A 21,185-nucleotide genomic window follows, 5' to 3' on the forward strand; every position below is an offset into this window, starting at 1 on the left:
CCCACCACCCCAGCATGACTGCTGGCCTCCCTGCAGCTGTGACCCTGGAGGGCGAGAGGGAGGAGGGCGGGCAGGGGCGCTGTCACCCTTCGGCTGGCTGATGTGGAGGTCTTAATGAATATGAATCGCCTCCCCCTCCACGGAGCCGGCCCCATCAGATTCCTTCACACCTCGCCGAGCCCAGAAAGGTTACTCAGAATTAAATGTAAATCACATATTTACTGGTATGAATCAGATCACAGTGTCACTTTCTCACAACACAGAATTTAATCACGCCACAGCCCCGAGGGTTTCTGCTCCCCCGTGGCCGCTCCTGGGCTTGCAGGAGGTCAGCTCACAGCCTCTCTGATGTCGGGGGTGGGTGTGGATGCCCCTGGACCCTGGGAAAGGGCAGCGAGCACAGTGGGAGGCCTGACACTGGTATGTTCGGCCCTTCGGTGCCCAAGTCACGGCTGCCTTTAATACCACATCAGTCGGAGGCAGTCACTACGGGCTAGGCAGTGCTTTACATGCTGTGGCTATTTAATAAATGTTGATGAACCACAAGAACATCACTGCTAAAAGGCTGCTGGCAATGACCTCCCTTCCTGCCCAGGCTCATGTGTGTTTCAGGAGCCAGGGCAGAAAGGAGACACACGTGAAAGGGTTTCACTGATGCGGTTCTGTGGTGGGAAGCAGAGGCATGGAAGGACCACTGGCTTTGGAGCCATGAGACCTGGCTCAGAGCCTGGCTGTTCCACTTGTTTAGCAGCAGGACTGGGGTAATTCACTCTACGGCAGGTTCTTTGTCTATAAAGTGGAGATAAGATGCAGGTCCTGCGGCTCCATGGTTGCATTGCCTGTGGGGGCATTTGCCAACAGTAAAGTACTCTGCAAATGTGAGGAACGATGGCCACGAGCTCAGTGCAAAGGCTGCACAACAAAGAATAAGGGGACCCAGGTTTCACCCGGGTTCTCCCACCTAATGGCTATGTAACCCTTAGAATAAGCCTTCAGCTCCTCTCAGCTTCAAGTTCACATGAATAAAATGGAAATCATGAGTCGTTCTTGATGGAGAGATGCTCCAATGAATGCAAGAAGGACAGGTCTTTGTGCAAACTCTAAAGTGCTGAGCACAGCGAGGGGGATCTGAGTGGGTCGTTCCCCTCAGCCACGGCCTCCTGCCAGGGAGACCTGCTTTCCGCAGGATGTCACAGTCCCCCCACTTCCCCAATCTGTTCCCTGAAAGGCTGGTCTCCAGGCGCACCGCTGTGCATTTGGAGAGCTCTTCACAGTTTGCAGAGTGCTGTGCAGGCCAGGAGCTTGCCGTTTACTTAAGAGGACACATCGGTGTTGGGGGCTCCTTGGTGGCTCCAGCTCTTCACGAGGACGTTGGCTGGAAGGGTTGGCTCCCCTGCCAGCCTTTGTGCCAGAGTGCCCTCCCCTGAGCTAATGGCCACATTCCTTGGCTGGAGAATTTCCTAACTGGATAACTGTTTCCCGGAAAACTGAGCCCACGTTGTCTGCACAGGAAGCAGTCCACAGTGTGTGTGTGTGTGTGTGTGTGTGTGTGTGTGTGTAGCCCGAGAAACAGATGTCATTTTTTCATGTGTCAGGAAACCTCTTTTCACCAGTTTTGAGGAACAAAGCTCTCCTGGCCTTAAAGTCAAGGAACCTTCTTTTTATAGTCACTCCCAGTCTTGGAAGGGCTCTACTTTTGTTTATGGACTCAAGTTAAGGAAATAGCTACTGGATTTAGAATTCATCTGTTAACCCTTAGCTGGACATGAATAGGAAGTGAAATCATGATTTTAGGGGAAAGAAATTCTGTTCCAGTCATCTATTTCAGTTACCTATTGTATTAAAAAAAACTACCCCTAAACCTAGTGGGGTGAAGCAAAGCCCAATATTATTAAGCTCCTAGCTTCTGGAGCTTAGGAACTTGCTCAGGGCACAGTGGAGATGCTTGTTTCTGCACCAGCATGTCTGGGGTCCCAGCCAGGAAGATTCAAATCCTTGAGAGTGACTTGAATTGCTGGGGGCTGCACTCAACTGGAAGCTCCTTCATCTTCCTGTCCAGTACCTGAGCTGGGATATCTCAAAGTTTGGGGTCAGCTGAGCTGATCATCACAACACCTCCACATGGCCTCTCCATGTGGCCCGGGGTTCTCATAACCTGAGGGCTAGATTCTGGCGGGGGGGCAGGCATCACGAGAGTCAGTGTTCCAAGAGACCAAGCAAAAGCTTCAAGTTTCCTATGACATAACCTCGGAAGTCATGCAGAATCATTTCTGCCATATTCTATTGGTCACAAGGGAGTTACCAAAGCCAGCCCAAGTTGAAGGGAGCTGAATTAGATTCCATCTCTTGATGGGGGAGTGGCAAGGTTGCATTGCCCAAGAGCATGTGGCCATGCTGTTGCCACCATCTTTGGAAAATGCATTTTTAAAAAAATTAATTAATTAAATTAATTTATTTAAAATAAAGCTGCACGTGGGCTTTCTCTAGTTGCGGTGAGCAGGGGCTACTCTTCGTTGCGGTGTGCGGGCTTCTCATTGTGGTGGCTTCTCTTGTTGCCTAGCAGGGGCTCTAGGACATGCAGGCTTCAGTAGCTGTGGCACACGGGCTCAGTACTTGTGGCTTCTGGGCTCTAGAGTGCAGGCGCCATAGTTGTGGTGCATGGGCTTAGTTGCTCCGTGGAATGTGGGATCTTCCCGGACCAGGCTCAAACCCACGTCCCCTGCATTGGCAGGCGGATTCTTAACCACTGCGCCACCAGGGAAGTCCCAGAAAATGTATTTGGCTAGGATTTGTTGTTGCTTTAAATCAAGCAACTGAGAAGTCAATCTACCAATCATGCAATTGCCAAATATGAACTGACTACCCCCATGTGCAAGGCATTGAGCCCACTGACATGGCAGGCAGAGAACTTGGACTCCACTGCTCAGAGCCTCAGCTCCCACATTGGCAAAATGGGAGCCAATTGGGGATCTTTTTTTTTTTTTTTTTTTTTTTTATTGCGGTATGCAGGCCTCTCACCGTTGTGGCCTCTCCCGTTGCAGAGCACAGGCTCCGGACGCGCAGGCTCAGCGGCCATGGCTCACAGGCCCAGCTGCTCCGCGGCATGTGGGATCTTCCCAGACCGGGGCACAACCCTGTGTCCCCTGCATCGGCAGGTGGACTCTCAACCACTGCACCACCAGGGAGGCCCCAACTGGGGATCTTTTGATGGCAAGAAACAGAGATCCAATCCAGGCAACTCAAGTGAAGAAACATTTCTTGTCAGGTCACTCAGGGGCCTCATGGAACCTAAGGATAGAATCCTAAATTCATTTCTAGGAATCATGAGACTCAACTGGAAAGCCATCAGTAGTGGACACAGCTCTCCTTTTGTCTCCCAGGACCACATGAGGAAATTCACTTCTCCTGGGAAATCTGTGGCCTTCCCTCTGCTGTCCAGCTTCCTTTGTTCATTCAGAGTTTCCCCAGTCCTCCCTCACAGCTCATGGCTTCTTTATGACCCATAATGGCCACCATGACTCAAATTTTACCTCTTGACCTTTCAGCTCTGAGTCCACTCCACTGAGTCCCACTCCCCAGTCCTGACTGGCCCAGCCCAGCTTTTCCAGCTATTTCTCAGAGATCATAGGTTGCTGGCCAGTCTTTAAATAAGATACCTTTGCATCAGTTGCCTACCTCTTGGTCCAATCAGGCAAAGGACAATGGGGAAATCCTTGGAATGAAACTTGGAAATGTGGCCTTGTTCTTTTAGCAGGGTCTATGGATGCTAGCTCTTAGGGCTTTGTGCAGAGCAGGCTATCATCCTCTTTTCTAGTGCCCCCTCACTAGACTTTAGGGAGGATGGAATTGATAAAATGGGGGAAAAGTACTCTTTAATCTACAAACTGCTGGACAGATGGGGACAGCATCACATTCGATCCATCCATTCGCTCATTCCTTCATTCTCTCAATAAATATTTATTGAACATCTACTAGGTGCCACACACTGTGCTTGGAACCAGGGAGAGAGCCACAAACAAGTTAGACCTGGTTCTCGCTCTCCTCCTCATTTCTGTGATTATATATCAAGGCATAAAATACAGAGTCTGTGAAAGCCCAAGTAGGTTTAACTCTGACTAGTGACACAAGGTATAAACCACTAGAGTTTAATTAAATAACCTACAAATTAAAGTACAGCAAAATAACATTTTTGACTGATCAGATTGGCAAAGATTAAAACACCCACTGAGAATGGTGGGGCGCAAAAAATGAGCACACATCTACGTTACCGGTGGGAGTGTGAACTGATACAAATCTCAAGTGGAGTCATTTGAAAATATCCCTTAAAGTTACACATGCACTCCTCCTAGGAAGCTGTACCTCCATGTGTAGGGAGTATGCACTGTGGTCCTCTCTGTGATTCCAAATGATTGGAAACGACCTACACGTCCATCAATAGAAGAATGGTTAAACTGATGATGGCACATCCGCTGAATGGGCTCCTGGACAGTTCTGAATTCAGTGAGGAACCTCTTTATGTGCTGCTATGTGAAGGTGGCTAGAATATACTGTTGAGTTAAACAAGTCAGGGACAGAACTGTAAACTATCAATCGTGTTAATGAACGGTGGGAGACGGGAAGATACACACACACTCACACACACGTGCTTCTATTTACTTTTGTAAGCATAATATGTCTCTAGAAGAAGTCACAAGAAGCTAAACACAGCAGTTTTTTGCTGGACAGGAAATTAATGGTACAAGGGAGGCGGTTTACTGTATACCTTTTTATACCCTTTTAATATTTTTAATTTTGGAACTATTTTAATGTTTTATTTATTAAAAAAAATAAATTTAAAAAAGCAACAAAAATAAAATTTAATATCCTACTAGATCTTATAAGATGCACATGATGAAAGCAAGGTAAATTTCTGAGATCAAGACGGGGCTTTGCTGTGCATCCAGACTGTCTTTTGAGCTGCCTGTTGCTAGGTTCATCTGACCTAGAAGGTCTAATGCTGCTAGAAGTCTCTGTGGCAGACAAGGATGCTGGGTGGAATCTCTGGCAAGCACCCATAGAAGAGCTATAGGACAGAAACCCTGGGATTCCAGAGCAAGGCCGTTATTCTCATTGCAGAGAACTCTTGCTCTGGATACCACCTGAAATTGGCATGGGACACTGAGTGACTATGGGACTGGACCTGACCATCATGAGCTGGTGTTAAACGTGCCAACTCATAGGGTTGGGTAGTTTGATTTTGACAGAAAGAGTTCATTTGGGATCAAGCCCAATCTTGTCCAGAAGACAAGAGTAAATTACAAGAACACGTGACCCAGGCTGTTGCACACAGTATACATTGATGTGTCTCGTTGAACACCTTATGACTCCAAAGGGTAGGGTTTCTCTCTGATCACCTGATGGGGAAGGAGAAAACCTGGGCCTGGTTCACAGATGGGTCAGCATCATGTGTCATCATTAGTTGAAAAGAGACTGTTTTCAGCCCATGCTATAGCCCCAGTCTGGATGGCCCGAAGGGACAGAAGTGAAAGGAAACCCCCTGTGGGAGGAGCTGCAAGGAAACGTGACCTGAAGAAAGTACATACAAAGATGCAGTGGTAAATGGCTTGGCTGGTTGGTCAAGAGCTGGGAAAGAAGAAAATTGGAAGATTAGGGCTAAGGATGTCCGAGGAAAAGATGTGTGAAAGGACTTACAGGAACAGACACACACGGGCTGGTCTTGGGGTCTCACATTAATGCCCACCATGGGGGAGGCGCTTAACAACTGGGAGGGCAAGACCACTCAACCTGTGGGTGTCAGCCACCCTCTCCCCAGTCACCTCATCGTCCATGGTGGCAAGGGTGGGAGCCATGAATAGTCCATACAGCAGTCAGTTGCATTTGACACCACTGGGTGGCCCACATTCTCTTGTATGCCTGTAGTCTCTTGGTCTTTCCTATCTCCAGCTTTGCTCATCACTGCCCTCACTCCCGTGTCCCTGGAGTTGCACTGCTTAAAAAAGCAGTGGAACACAAGCCTTTGCTTCAGGGTTTGCTTTCCAGGGGGCTTAGGTTAAGGCAAAATGTCAGGTCCTTTTATTCTTTACCCCAGATGTAGGCAGTCAGTACAGAGATCATTTCAGCCATTGATCCAGAACCATATAACGAGGAAGCAACAAAGACAGAACTTGAATCTGGCTCTGATTCCAAGCCTGGGCTCACCCCAAGGCACTGAGACAGCTGCCCCTGAGCAAGGCTTCGTGTGGGTGCAGGCCTGGGAATGGGGAGGGTTGGGAAGGAGAGATGCGCGCCTGGAGGAGCCTGTTGAGCTGAGGGGAAGCAAGGGTTGGCCGGGCAGTGAGGCAGGGGCTGGTGAACTTTGGTGTGGCCACCACAGGTTTTCTGGCCAACCAGTAGCAAAGTCAAAGCTCCGAGTAGGACACCAGGTTCATAGTCTGAGGGTGCCCCTAACAAGAGCATGATGATGATTGGGGGAAGTGAGTGGTCCAAGTCTTAAAGCTAAGAAGATGTCTCCAGAGTTGTCTCCTTTATTCCTTGTCTCTTAGAATCACAGAAGCCCCAGAGAGTGAGGGCAGGGTTTCCCACTCTATGCTCCTGGGAACTCTAGTGCTCCAGAAGACATTGACAAATGTGCCACAAAAAGATCGCCTCCTCTAAGGGGGCACAAGGTGCTGTGTTATCATTGTATAGGCACATGGTACACGTGCCTTTGCAACAACAAACAAACAAAAACAACTTGAACTTGAATCCAGCAGTATCCAAACTTATTAGACCATGTAAACTCCCCCCAATTTTTTTTCTTCTGAATAACAAATATTTACATCTTGTGGCATGCTCTGTTTTACAGAGTGGTTTACAGAATAGTGTTTGGAAAAACACTGAGATAACTCAATCCCCTCATTTGACTGTGGAGGAAAACCACAGACCAGAGAGGTGACTCAGCTTGTCCAGAGACACACAGCAAGAGCTAGCAGACACCCTGATTCCCTGGCTGAAGTTCTTACTTCGACCTGGAAGAAATTTCCACTGCATGATTGTTGCCAAGCTATTAATGAAAATGAGACCTAAATTAGCTTCAGAAAATGAGGTTTTCGCATTGGAAAGTTTTTGACTATTGAAATTGGGAATGCAAATGAGTATATGTGCTAGAAGTCAATTATCAAGTAAGGAAGGGGCCCCACAAATTCTAGTCATTGCAACTCATGGCCCCTCTTGGGCCTCAGTTTCCCCTTTTGTGAGGGGAGGTAGGCGGGGCCAGGCTAGCCAGCTGCTAATCTTCCTCCCAGATGTGATGGGAATCTGATTTCGAGACAAGTGTCAAATATCAGAAAGGGCCGGGAACTTGGGTGGGGGGAACTCTCAGGGCGGGGGAAACCAGCTGGCCCAGTGTCCAGCCCCTGGCAGGCTTCTCAGCTGCCCTCCGAGGAGGGTCCTTGTCCCCAGATGCAAAGTGCTTGTCTCACATTAGCTTGCAAGGCAGCACTGATTAGTAATTAAACGGCTTAAAAAAAAAAAAAGGAAGCCATTAAAACTAATGCCATCAAAATCAGAACCTCAGATGCTGGCTCATAATTACGAGTGTACCTCAAGACCCACGGGAGAGGACATTTCCATTTTAACACGCACACTGCATAGCCATTACTATCTCCCTCACCCGCCCCTTCTCCCACCATTAGGGGACCTGCTGCTGAATTCATTTGTTTTCCAGTTTCACTCCGATCCTGGAGAAAGCAGGTCATCCTGCAGGAAGACAAGGGAGAGGAGTGGAAAGAGGCTTGGCGTTAAGTTGGTGTTAGCCCTGCCATGCCTAGCCGTATCACTTTGGGCAAGTTACTGAATCACCTTGGCAAGCCTCCCTTTGCTCATCTTTAAAATGGGGATAACAATGGGGATGAAATGAGTTGATGCATTTCTGAGTAACACATAGTCGCCACTTGATAGCTGGTAGTCATCGTTAGACCTGGTACCCAGCACTCAGCAAGCACTTACTCGGTGTGTCCTGAATTGAACACCTACATGTGGCCAGCACTATGCTGGACACTACTGGGCACCCAGGAGGAGAATGTGGGGCTCTGGAGGAGGTTCATTCTCCCTGGGAGATGAGATGAGCAAACACATTGGGCTCATCCAAACCAGAGGCTCTTGGAGGCTGATCTGCAGTGAGGGATGGTCACAGCTGTAGCCCTGAAGACTGGGGAAGAAGAGCTGGTAGCCCTGGAAGGCTACCAGCCTTCCAGGCATGGGAAGGATGGGATTCATGGCACCTGGTTCCTGCCTGGCCTCATCTTGGGCGCCTTATACACATTATCTCATTTAATTCTCACAGCCATCTCCATTCCCATTTGACTGATGAGGACACTGAGGCTAAGAGAAGCCAGCCAGCTTATTCAGCATCACAGAGCTAAGAAGTGGAGGAGCCAATGGCCAGTGGGATCTGTGAGACCCCACAGCCCATTGTCTCTCCCCAGCACTGGCTGCACGCCAGGCAGGAGTGATGTGAATCTACACTAATCCTTGGCATTGAGGCTGCAGAAGCAGAAAGGACAGATGTCCGAGGTTCCTGAATGCCAGGCTGAGATGCAGACTTGGCCCAGGTCTAAGCAAGAAAAATCAGCCCTGTGCTCACTGGACCTCACAGGCTTGCATCTGAGCCAAGGCAACTCCCCTCATCCAGAGCTTGGGCTGCCACTGGAAGCAAACTTCCTTGTCAATCATTCTGGCAATTTCTGTGGATGCCAGAATAGGGAATCCCCAGGCTCTCCCTTCAGCCTCTTGGAAGAGAGAGCCAGCTAACAGCCTGGTGATCTAACAGGCCTGCATTCTAGACTTCTAGAATGTAGTTCATTGCTGTGTGACTTTGGGCCAATCACGTCACCTCACTGGACCTCTACTTCCTATTCTGTAAAATGAGAAGGGGGGAGGGGGGACAAGCCAAGTTCTGCTGCCCTTTCCAGCCTTCATCCTCTGATTCTGTGTGAATTCTCCCAAGCTTTTTAAAAATAAAATACCTGCCCTTGGTACACGGGCTTACTGTGACGTTCACTCTCATTATTTCCCCCAGAGACTGAACTGAACTCTCTAAAGGCTAAGAAACAAAAGTTTGGGGGTCTTTTTAAAAAACATAAAATATCAGGACCAGACAGGCCATTTTCAGACAGTCCCTGGGGCCCAGTCAGCTATTAAGGATGGAAATTATATATTCATAATACAGGATATTGCTGCTTGCTTATTTATAACTTGCTCCATTTCAAGAATATTTATTCTAGATGAGGAGGCTTGATAATTTTCATCCAATCTACTCCTCATAGCTTAGGGCAAAAGAAAGAAACAGCTCAATTGAAGGAGAGGCTTTCTATTATCGACAGGTAAGAAAAGAACACTGCTCCGCTTCCTGCAGGCCAGGAACACAGCCAGATTGGTGCTGACTGCCAGCACCTCGGTCTGGACTGGCTTCCTAGGGCCCCCAGCCAGGACCTCACCACCCCTGGGCAGAATCCTGTCAAATGAGGCAAAACGTAATGCAGAAGGGGGCAAACAGCACGGGCGCAGCCCTCTCCTTTGACTTGGGTTGAGGCTGAGGCCTAGAAAATGAGTATGTGGTTACTCAAGGTCACAGGGACGGAAGGAAACACACACACACACACACACACACACACACACAGCTGGGTTGTAATTCCAGTCCCCCTGAGTCTCAGGCTAGCACTGTTTCAAGGAGGAAAAGGCAAGTATTGAGTAGCTAGAGTACCTACTATGTGCCAGTCTCTGGGCTAGATGCTTAATCAAGCCATCAAGATTTTATTAAGCACTGACCATATGTCCTGCCCTGTCAAGAGGAAGAGACAGACGTCTGAAGAAAGATCCCCTTTGAGAAGGTGAGAGCAAAGCACGTTGCATCACCAGCCAGTCTGTCCCACCAACTAGAACCTCCCCTCCCGCCCCCCTCCCCAGCTGGGTGGGTCATTGGCATTATTCCATTGCGCCCAGAAGGCCATGAGGAACTGATCCAAGATCACAAAGCTGGCAAGGAAAGGGTGGGCACTGGATTTGAACCCACTCCGGTCAGACTCGGACCCATTCTCTTTCTGCTATCCCCAAACCCTACTCGGGTCAAACCGCAGACAACCGAGGCTCTCCGTGACCCCTTCCCCGCGGGCACTCAGGCTCTGAGCACGGCCAAACCCTGCAGCGCCTGGAGGAGAGCTGTATTCCAGAGAGAAAAACCAGACTCCCAGGAGCCATTGCATCATTGTTGGGAAAAGCCTGTGGGTTCAATCTAAATGCAGCCTCTAAGTACCATACACCACATGCAGTCATACGTGCACGTGCACACATATGCTCGCATGTGCCTGCCTGTAGGCACACACACGCACACACATACCACGCAAGATATGGTTGTCATTCTGCACTGCCTGAACATCTTCAATTACATTTTCCCTGCCTGCTCACTTGGTGAGGCTGGAAAACCTCTTCAGGGTAAGAATCACTGAGACTGAAGAAGTATGTGTGTGTGTGTGTGTGTGTGTGTGTGTGTTGTGTCATGTATTCATTCTGTAAATATTTACCGAGCACCTATCACATGGCAGGCCCTGAGCAGATGTGAGGGTTCCACACAGAATAGTGAGCAGACCTGACCCAGTCTTGCCCTCCTGAAGCCTGTGGTTTAGGGGAGGACTTGGGATTCATGCCTGGGGCTCTGGGAGCTGAGGGAAGTTGTTGACTGAGAAGTGAGCAGGAGGTTTAGGTCAGCCAGGTGGGGAGATGGGCGAGAGTGAGCCGAGCAGAGAGAACTGCACCTGCAGGGCCCTACAGCATGGGAGAGGCCTCTAGGTGTGGCCCCCACAGGGACGGCCCCACAGGTCTGCATATGCTGCCTTAGGGATTAGGGTCTCAGCAGCAGAGCCATTGAACTAAGGAAAGAACAAAATCAGATGCGCTTTCAAAGAATGCCTGAGAGTTTAGGAGGAGGGGCAGGGGGAAGCTAGGGTTTCCTACAGCTGACGTTTATGCTAATGCATCCCGTGGTGCGCATGTGTGCTGGATGCTGCCCTGCCACAGAAGCCTCCGCCGCTGGGTTCAAGCAGGACCCAGGACCACCTGTGTCAGCACCAGGGCCCTGGAAGCTGATTGAAGCGCCCATGTCCAGGTCCAGTCTAGACCACTGGAATCAGAAATTCTAGGGTGGTCTTGAAATCTGTACTTTATGAGCTCAACAGGAAACTTGGAAGCAGAGTGATGGCTGAAGACCTTTAATTCAGTAGTCTCTAGGAGATATAGTCTGTAGTGCCGGAGATTTTCTGGCTACTAGGGTTGAGTCGTTCTCAACCCTCACTGTGCACTAGAGTGATGGGGACCTTTGAAAATGCAGATGGATGGACCTCATGCCCGAGATTCTGGTTCACTTTGTCTGGGGGGCCTGGGCACCATTATTCGTAAATGCTCACCAGGTGATTCTGTGATGTAGCCAAGGTGAGAGAGAGAGAGAGAGGGCTCTGAGTCCTAAATCTGGGGCTGGGGAGGGTGGGGTCGGGCGGCTCCAGGCGCCCGGGTTCAGCTGATTCAGCCCTGCCTCTTCCTGCACGTGCTTCCACAGCCCCGCTCCGTGCCAAGCCCCACGCTGGCACCGGGACCCTGACATGCTTCTCCCTGCCCTGGAGCAGTGTCCAGTCTGGAAGGGGGCATGGTGTGTGTGAGAGTTCCCGGACCGTGTCCCGGCTCCCACCCACTTACCAGGGGCAGGAAGCTTGTGTGTCGAGAACGTCAAGGCTGGAGATTCAGTCAGGAGCAGGGGCTGTCCCAAGGTCACCTGGTGTAAGGGTGAGAGATGGCGGAGCCTGCACCAGAGGCAAAGGGCTAGGCCTCCTGAGGGAGGCTGGAGCAGTGCGGGGACAGCAGGAAGGACTGCACAGGCATTTGGGGGCAGGGAGGATGAAAGGTCAGTGGGTAAACTTTCAGCTCAGGAAGAAGACTGAACCTTCCTCAGTCAGAGCTCCAGCAGGATAGCTGAGTGTGCCAGTGGCCATCGGGAACCAGGATTCATTTAGCCCTCACCCCTTGATTTATACTTGTGAGAACGCAGTCCAGGAGCAGGAGACATGTCCAAGGTCACACACACACACTCACTCACATACACACAGACACAGACACATGAATACACATAGACATGCACATACTACACAGACTGACAGACACACAGACACACATATACAACATACATATACACATACACACTGACACACATGAACACACAGATACATTCACTCACACACAGAGACACACATACATGAACACAGAGACACGCACGGCACACACACATACAGATGCACACACAACAGACACGCACATGCATCTACACAGAGACACACATATAACATATATACATATATACACACCGAGATACACACAACATACCCACACACAAAACACACACAACATACACACACTCACATACACACACACACAGACACACAGCTTCTTAGTCATATGACCTCCAGAGCTCTTTCCACATATTGTTTTGTGTCTCAACACAAAGCAATATTGATTCTTGGGTATTGAAAATTTATTTCTGCACTTTTTAAGCCACAGTTCTTTCTCAGGATATCCTAAACCTTAATATCAGATAAATCACAGTGACATGAGGTTTTGGGCGGGGGGTGATTTTCTTTTCGTGTCCTTTTAATCAATAAATCATTTGTAAACTAGAGATAAATGAAAACCAACTTTACCTTATTATAAAATTGGTATTTTCAACCTTTAAATGTGGGGTTTGTCAGCCTAGGAGTCTATAGATTCTCTAAAAACAGGAAGTTCCCCTTCCAGGACTTTAAGATTGCTTTGGCCTCCTATGGACCCCACCCAGGGCACAAGGTACCCTTCTGCCGTGAGTCAAGCAGCGTAAGCTCCCCTTTGCCCCTCACCTAGAAATGTGCTCCACCCCAGAGCCACTAGGGAGCCACATTTGTTCTCCTTTACATCTAGAAGGAAACATACTCTTTTCTGACACCCTTCTGGTAATCAGAGCCGCAAAGAACATTGGATGAAGCATCAGTCCCTCTCGGGAACAGCCAGCAGCCAGCAGTGCTGAGCAGGGCTCTGGAGCAGAGTTTGGTCTTGAAATCACTGTGCAAACACAGCCGGCACTTACCGGTTGGACCTTAGCCCTCACCTCCCCACGGTCCTTCTGACAGCAGCGGGGTAGGGGGGCTATGACACAGGCACCGATGAGGCTCCAGGGGTTCCCAAATGGCATGTGCCAGGACCAGTCTAAAACATATGACACATAAGATTTTAAAGGTTATTATTAGCTGAGACTTGCCAATCCACTCAAAAGGAAAAGACCACTTCCTCAAACGGGGGGTGAATGGATTTACTTCTTGATATTTGCCTAAAACATTGGAGTTTACAAAGCTCTTTAAGACAAGGCTTTCCCTTTAGGCTCCCAACACCCCTGTGAAGAGCGCACAAGATATTTTTAATCCCAGCTCTGCGGATGAGAAAACTGAGGCCCCGGTGAGAGTGTGCCTTGGTCCAGGTCACACCGAAGATAGGTGGATGGGGCCAAGACTCAGACCCAACGCAGGGTCTGTGATCTCCTGGCTCAGAACATTCCACAGGGGGTCAGAATGGAGGTGGTATCTTCCTAAGTCCGGCCTGGGTGGTGTGAGAAGACTGACTCTGAGACTGAATGTGGTCGTCCCTCCTTTACCAACTGCGCCACGGTCCACCCAGGGCACGGAGAAGGCAGGACCCATCATCACTTTATTCTTGGCATCTGCACAGTGCCCGGGTACAGGACAGGGGATCAGATCATATGTGTAGAACGAATGGAGGAACGGACAGTGGCTGGTTGGACACATAAGTTGACAAAGGGTGATTAAGGGCTTTTGAGTTGTACAATCTTAAATTTTAATCTGCCTCCATCTTCTTCAATGTATGCCTCTGGACAAAACACTTAACCCCTCTGGTCCTCAGTTCCTTTGTCTGGAAACCAGGTAATGGCATCCACCTCACAGGTGTGATGAAGATGATGTTGGCAATCCATGCAAAGCCCATAGCATGGTACCCAGCATGGAGACATGCTTCCACCATGGGAGTTATTTCTACTTGTTCCTGCAGGGGCTGGGATTGCCCACCAAGCTGCCCACCAACTTCAAGTCCTGCCCACTCTTTTTCTCTGCCACCCTGTGGGATCCCTGGCCAAGCCTGGCAGCTGGCCATTACTCTGGCCCTGTCTGACCTAAGTAGCTCATGGGCCAGGCCCTGGCTCCCTTCTCCTTCTCCCCACAGCACAGCCAGACCTCTAGGGCCAGAACAAGAACAATTATTGGATTCAGTCTTTCAGGATCCAGGCAACTGGGAATATCTGTGCTCTAGGGGAGACCTAACTCTGATTAGCATCAGGCATTGGAAGAGAAAAGGGAGGAAGATTCTTCCCTGTCTCTGCCCTTCTTCACCCCTACTCCTCCAGAAAGCTGGTGGGTGATGAGAAGGACCCATTTTATCAGTCAGGATGCTTCCTGCTGCTTAAAACAGGGAACCTCAACTCAACTGGCTTAAACAATAAGAAAGCCATGATGCAGGGAAAGGTCCCAAGGTAGGGCAGAGGCAATGGGGTCTCCACATGGTCACAAGATGGCTGCTGAAGCTCCATGCATCACACGTAGATGTGACAGACACAAGCAGTATGGAAGGTCATTTTGACTGTGAGAGAAAACTTCCCCAGAAGAAACATCCTCTTCTGTTCACAAACTCAGGCTCACACAACCCAGGCTGGCTAGATTTGGAGTCTCCTTGATTTGAAGGGTCCATGGTCCCAGCCTGACCTGGGCAGTGGGCCTTAGGTAAGGACCCTGGAACCCTACTCCTCGTAAAGGTGATACAGCCACTTATTATCTGCTCAATATGTCCTTTGATGGGGACAGAACTGCTGGGTTGGCCTGGAATATTAGCTGGGTTAATTGTCCCTTCAAATGAACAACCAGTTTAATCAAGGACTTAATGTCCTCAGCCATTCAATTATGCCTGCCTCTGGACATGCGATCCCATCACCGCCCCAGAGCCTTCCATGCAGGGAGAATGAGATTGGCTGGACTGTGTGTGTGTGTGTGTGTGTGTGTGTGTGTGTGGTCATTGCCCACAGGCATTTGTTAAGAGCGAACTGTAGGCTCAGAGCCCAAGCTGGCGGGCAACACCTGACCTTGGCTGTAGGCTACATGGTCTCATCAGGTACTCTGCCCAGCTCTGCTCAAGAGGGTTTTGTAACCACATCTCACATGTAAATGGTATGTGTGTGTATGTGTGTGTGTGTGTGTGTGTGTGCACGTGTGAGAGAGAGAGGGAGAGAAGGAGAAGAGGCTCGATAAGATCTCTGTTGGGTTAAGGTTGTTTAAATTAAATTATTTAAATCAAATTCAACCCACAAGGACCCACATTTACACACACACACACACACACACACATTCATACATCCAAATTCAGCCACTGTTCACTCTACAAAAGCAAAAACAAACCAATAAACTTTACAAGTAAACTTTACTCAGAGTTTTTCATAGCACTATATTAGAATGTTCATTTTGCAACACAAAAACAAGATGTGGTTAGAAACAACCCACAGTGTCCATCACCAGGAGAATGGCGACATGTTTTATGCACATCTATGCAATACTGTGCAACCATTCTAAGGCTGACGTGTATCTCTATTCACTGACATGTATATGACATATTATTGAACTGAAAAAAAGAAGATTGCAAAATTGCATGCTTACAGCATGATCTATTGTTGGAAAATTGTGCTTATTTGAATCTGTATGTATATTTCTGGACAGAGACTTGTCTGGAAGAATAGGCCCTCAAATTTTCCTACCGTTTATATCCAGATGGTGAGTTTTCAGGTTATTTTGCTCTATTTTCATTTTTCTGCATTTCCTGGCTATTCTACAAGAGCATATATAATGAAATTAAAACAATGCAGCAATTTTTATTTGGGGACATTTTTTCACACCTTTCCAGAGCCCCATCCTAGAGGTAAAGATCACACTTGTCTCACCTCTTGAGAGGTCTAAAGCCCCATGTGGGACTCGGGAGACAGGTGTGGCCCCAATTCTGTCACTCATTCCCTTTGGATGCTCTTGGACTCAATTTGCTCCTTCAGAAAATGGCAAATCTCTTTACTTCAGCAACTTGAAAGGACTTTTATTTGCTTGTAGTAATAAGCATTATACATGCTCACTGGTCAATCAAACCTTGGAAAATGCAGAAAAGTATATGGGAGAAAACATTACTCATAATCAGACCAGCCAAAGATATCCATTGTTAACATTTTGGTGCATTTTCTTCTAGTCTCTCTTTCTAGGCATAATGGGGGTCAGGACTTGGAGGCAGGCATGAGCGTGTGTGCTGTGTGTGTAATGAGACGCCTTGCCTCTGGACCCAGCACGGCCGCTGACCAGCTGGGTGGCCTTGAGTTCGCTCCACCCCTCAGCCCATTTCCTCCTTCGTACCCGGGGAATGACAGCCCTCACCATTTTCTCATACAGCATTCAATGAGATGACAACTATAAAGCTCTAGCACTGTTCCTGGTACTGGGGAAGCCTTATGGTTTTACTATAAAGACCATTCCATCACTGCCCACCCCCTAACACCTTATCAGTTTTTCCCATTTCAGAGGATGATATCCAGCGTAGTCAGTGGTTCCTGGCCCTGACTTCACACTAGAATCATCTGGGGAGCTTATAATATACCATGTGTAGGCTCCAACCCAGAATAATTAAATAAGAACCACGGGGGTGGAGCTCTGACATTGATATTTCTGGAAAGGTCCCCAGAGGGTCCTAATGTGAGCAGGGCTGAGAACTACTGGTGTGCATCAAAGTGCTTTAGAAAGGCCAGAGCCACATGAGCGGAAGGGGTTATTATTATGAATTGAAAAGGCTTCTCTGGAGGTGGAAATGTGTTCCCTGACCCCTCACTCTCACCTGATCCTCCTAGTGAGGCATGTTGGCAGGATCATGCTGTCTTGCTCGGAGTGGGGCTTTAGGTATCGCTGAGCATTTTCTTATGACTCCTGGAGTTGGGGGTTGCATGGCTTTAATGAGTGTCGGCTCTGTGCTAGACATGGTGCTAAGCTGAATGCTTAGATGCAGACCAAGGGAACAGACCTGCCCTGATGCCACAGCAGCCTCTGTGCAGGGCACTTTGGCAATATCCACCAAAATCAAAATGAACACAACCATTTCACTCCTAGACATATAATCAATAGACATGAGTGTTTTTATCCACCTTCCAGCCCCCGGCCATGCTGCACGGCATGTGGGATCTTAGTTCCCCGACCAGGGATTGAACCCGTGACCCCTGCAATGGAAGCATGGAGTCCTAACCACTGGACGGCCAGGGAATTCCCAATGGACATGAGTTTTAAAATGTCTCCCCAAAGAATGTATAGAGCAGCATTGTTAGTAATAGCCTAATACTGGAAACAGCCCAAATGCCCATCAAAAGAGTTGAATGGATAACTAAATTGTGGTATATTCATACAATGGAACACAAACAGCAATGAAAAAGAAAGAGCTGCAGCTAAACACAACAACATGGATGAGCCTCAGACACACTGTTTAACCAAAGAAAACAAGCTCAAAACTACCGGAGAAAACTCTAATTCGAAAAGATACATGCACGCCAATGTTCACAGCAGCACTATTTACAATAGTCAAGACATGGAAGCAACCTAAATGTCCATCGACAGATGAATGAAGAAGATGTGGTATATATATATATATATATATATATATATATATATATATATATATATACAATGCCATAAAAGAGAATGAAATAATGCCATTTGCAGCAAAATGGATGGACCGAGAGATTATCAAATTAAGTAAAATAAGTCAGACAGAGGAAGACAAATATCATATGATATCACTTATATGTGGAATCTAACAAAAATGATACAAATGAACTTACCTACAGAAATAGACTCATAGACATAGAAAATAAACTTACAGTTACCAAAGGGGAAAGGGAGAGAGATAAATTAGGAGTTTGGGATTAACATATACACACTACTATATATAAAATAGATAAACAAAAAGACCTACTGTATAGCACAGGGAACTATATTCAATAATTTGTAATAGCATATAATGGAAAAGAATCTGAAAAACAATGTATAACTGAATCACTTTGCTTTACATCTGAAACTAACATAATGTTGTACATCAACTGTACTTCAATTAAAAAAAGAGTACATTCTTTATGATTCCATTTCTACAAAACTCAGAAACAGGCTAAACCAATCCACGGTGATAGATGTCAGACTAGTAAATTACCTTGGAGGGTGGGATCAACTAGGACAAGGCATGAGGGGGTGCTGGAAATGTTCTGATAACCTTCCCTTGATCTGGGTTGTGGTTACACAGATGTATACATGTGCAAAATCTACTGAGCTCTACACTTTACCTTCTGTAAGCTAAACTTCAATTTAAAACATTTTTAATGCAAATAAAATTTATGTATCCTTTGCCTCATTGATTCCACTTCTGGCAATATTTTTTACAGATGTATTTGAACATGGAAGATATTACATATGCATAAGATTATTTATTGCAACATTTATTGTAGGAGCTAAAGATTAGAAAAAACAAAATGTCCATCAATAGGGGCTGGTTAAATAAAGTACAACTCCTCTTAACCATGCAACATGATGCAGCCACGCAAAAACGGAAAAGATTGCCAAGATACATTCCGAAAAATATCGGGGTACAGAGATGCATAAAGAGTGTGCTGTCTTTGTGGTTAAAAAATGTAAAAAGAGGACTTCCCTGGTGGCGCAGTGGTTGGGAGTCCGCCTGGCGATGCAGGGGACCCAGGTTCGTGCCCCGGTCCGGGAAGATCCCACATGCTGCGGAGCGGCTGGGCCCGTGAGCCGTGGCCGCTGAGCCTGCACATCCGGAGTCTGTGCTCCGCAATAGGAGAGAGGCCACAACAGTGAGAGGCCCGCATACTGCACACACACAAAAAAAAAAAAAAAAAAAAAGTAAAAACAGATAAAAAGGAAGAGAGAGAAGGTGGGGGAGAGATTAGTTTATATAAAAATAAAATAAAATATCTCTAGAAGGGCATGTATGAAACAAATGTGATTGGTTGACCATGGGGAGGGGAACTGGGTGGCTGAATGCCAGCTGAAGGAAATTTTTTACTGTATACCTTTCATGCTTTTTGAATTTTGAACCTATTGCAAATTTTGAATAGAAAAATGAAAATAGCCAGCCCCTCACTCACCTCTTTCAAGGCCTGTTGCTACGGGGTAGAATTTGAACCTTCACCTTGGCCTGTAGTATAACCCCAAACCTAACCACCTTGCCCTTCCTCTGTCACGTCTGCCACACTGCATCTCCTAGTGCCTCTCAAAAGTGACATGCTTCTCACACTTGCTCTGGAACTATGCACCGGTCATTCTCACTTTAGGAAATGCCCCTTCTCTGCCTGGTGTCACCTCCTCCAGGAAGCCTTCCCAGATTTCCCCATACTTCTAGGCTCCTGCAGTCCACATTTCTCATGTAGCATTTCTCATGACCCATTTGTCATACTGCTCGTAATAATGGGTTTGCAGGCCTATGTGCCCTACTGTAATGTTGACACACAGCCTGGTTCCTGGAAACAGGATTTGTGGAATGCATAAATGGATAATTTTTGCCAGAATGGGAACTGATGAGCAGCTTTTGTCTCTTACACACCTGTTTAGTTTCCAAATTCTGTGGAAGCATGAACTGTGCTTCAGTTTTCTCATCTGCAAAATGGGATTAAGAATGATACCTACCTCCTAGGATTACGCTGTGAGGATTAAATGAGTTAATACATGTAAAGTACCTAGAAGTGTATCTGGTATCACTAGTTATTATCACTTCCATATCACTGTATTGTGATGAAGAAACTATATTCCAGTAAGTTCAGAAGGCCATAGGGCAGCAGGCCTATATCCAGACCTCCCAGGCTCTATGACTAACTGTTCTTCTCTGTGAGTGAGTGTGGGGTAGGCATGGAGCTGAGGGATATGGGGGTTGTCACAGCACATGACCATCCATGCCCAGCCCCACTGCAGGACCCTCTGCATCCTTCTTCATGATGGGATGTGCTACACGGGTGGGAGGGAATTAGTACATGGGGGAGGGGGAGGAGGCACATTTCAAATGAGAATCCTGAGGCACAGCAGAGCACCATTCTAATGGCTGGCTTGGATAGTCATATTTCAACCTCCAAACCTGATGATGGGTGATAAATTGGGGGCAGAGACCTCTCTTTGCATCTCTTCAAGCCACTGCCTGTAAATGACTACCTGAAATGAGTCTAGGAGAATGTTTTAACCTTGTTAAGGTCCAGTTTTCTCATCTGCCAAGTGGGGATAATTACTGTAAGGAAGAAAGGAGACGATAATTCAGTGAAACCATGTGGAAGAGAGCTTTGGAACCTGTCATGCATTAGCAGAGGTTGACAAACAGCCTGAGGGCCAGACATATTTTCCTTTGAATTACATTGGGCATAGCAGGACTCTCCAGTTGCCCCAGTCCCCACCACTCCCTATTGCCTACTCTCACTGTATTTACGTCACCCTTGAAAGCATGTGAGTTTGCCACTCCTGCTACACAATATTAGTTACCAAGGTGCCTGATTTTCTGCCAACGCCAGCATGGAGAGCTGGCCAGCTGTGGAGAGATGGTGCAGTTCTTTGAATGCCTGGGATATTTCTGCTTGGCCCAAGTCATCGGACCCCACTGAGGTCCAGGTCAGAGCCCCATCAATCAGTCCTAGTAGTTTTCCATGAGCTGAGAAGAAGCCAGACCCACATGAATCCTTGGACATGCCTTCCTTTAGCCTTTGGGCACAGAGAATAAATCTGCAGCCTCCTAAACATGCCAAATTCCTGGTCTGCTGGAGCCTGGAAGACCAGATGCTGCTTACAAGTCTGACTCCTGGATGCCTGAAATTCCACCATTATCAACACATTCCTCCCTGTTAAGCGTTGCCCTATAAAGTTGAAAGATCTACTGGGAGACATAGGAAAGTGCGTCCAAACTAGGCTGGAGCAGATCTTTAAGGATAACCTTGGTGGGAAGGCAGATTTTATAAGCTGAAGACAGAGCAGGTGAGAGAGGGGTTGAGGGGTGGCGGGAAGGAGAAGGAAAGAGGGGCA

The sequence above is a fragment of the Mesoplodon bidens genome (assembly GCF_964165515.1).
Source record: "Mesoplodon bidens genome assembly, chromosome: 3".
NCBI lineage: Eukaryota > Metazoa > Chordata > Mammalia > Artiodactyla > Ziphiidae > Mesoplodon > Mesoplodon bidens.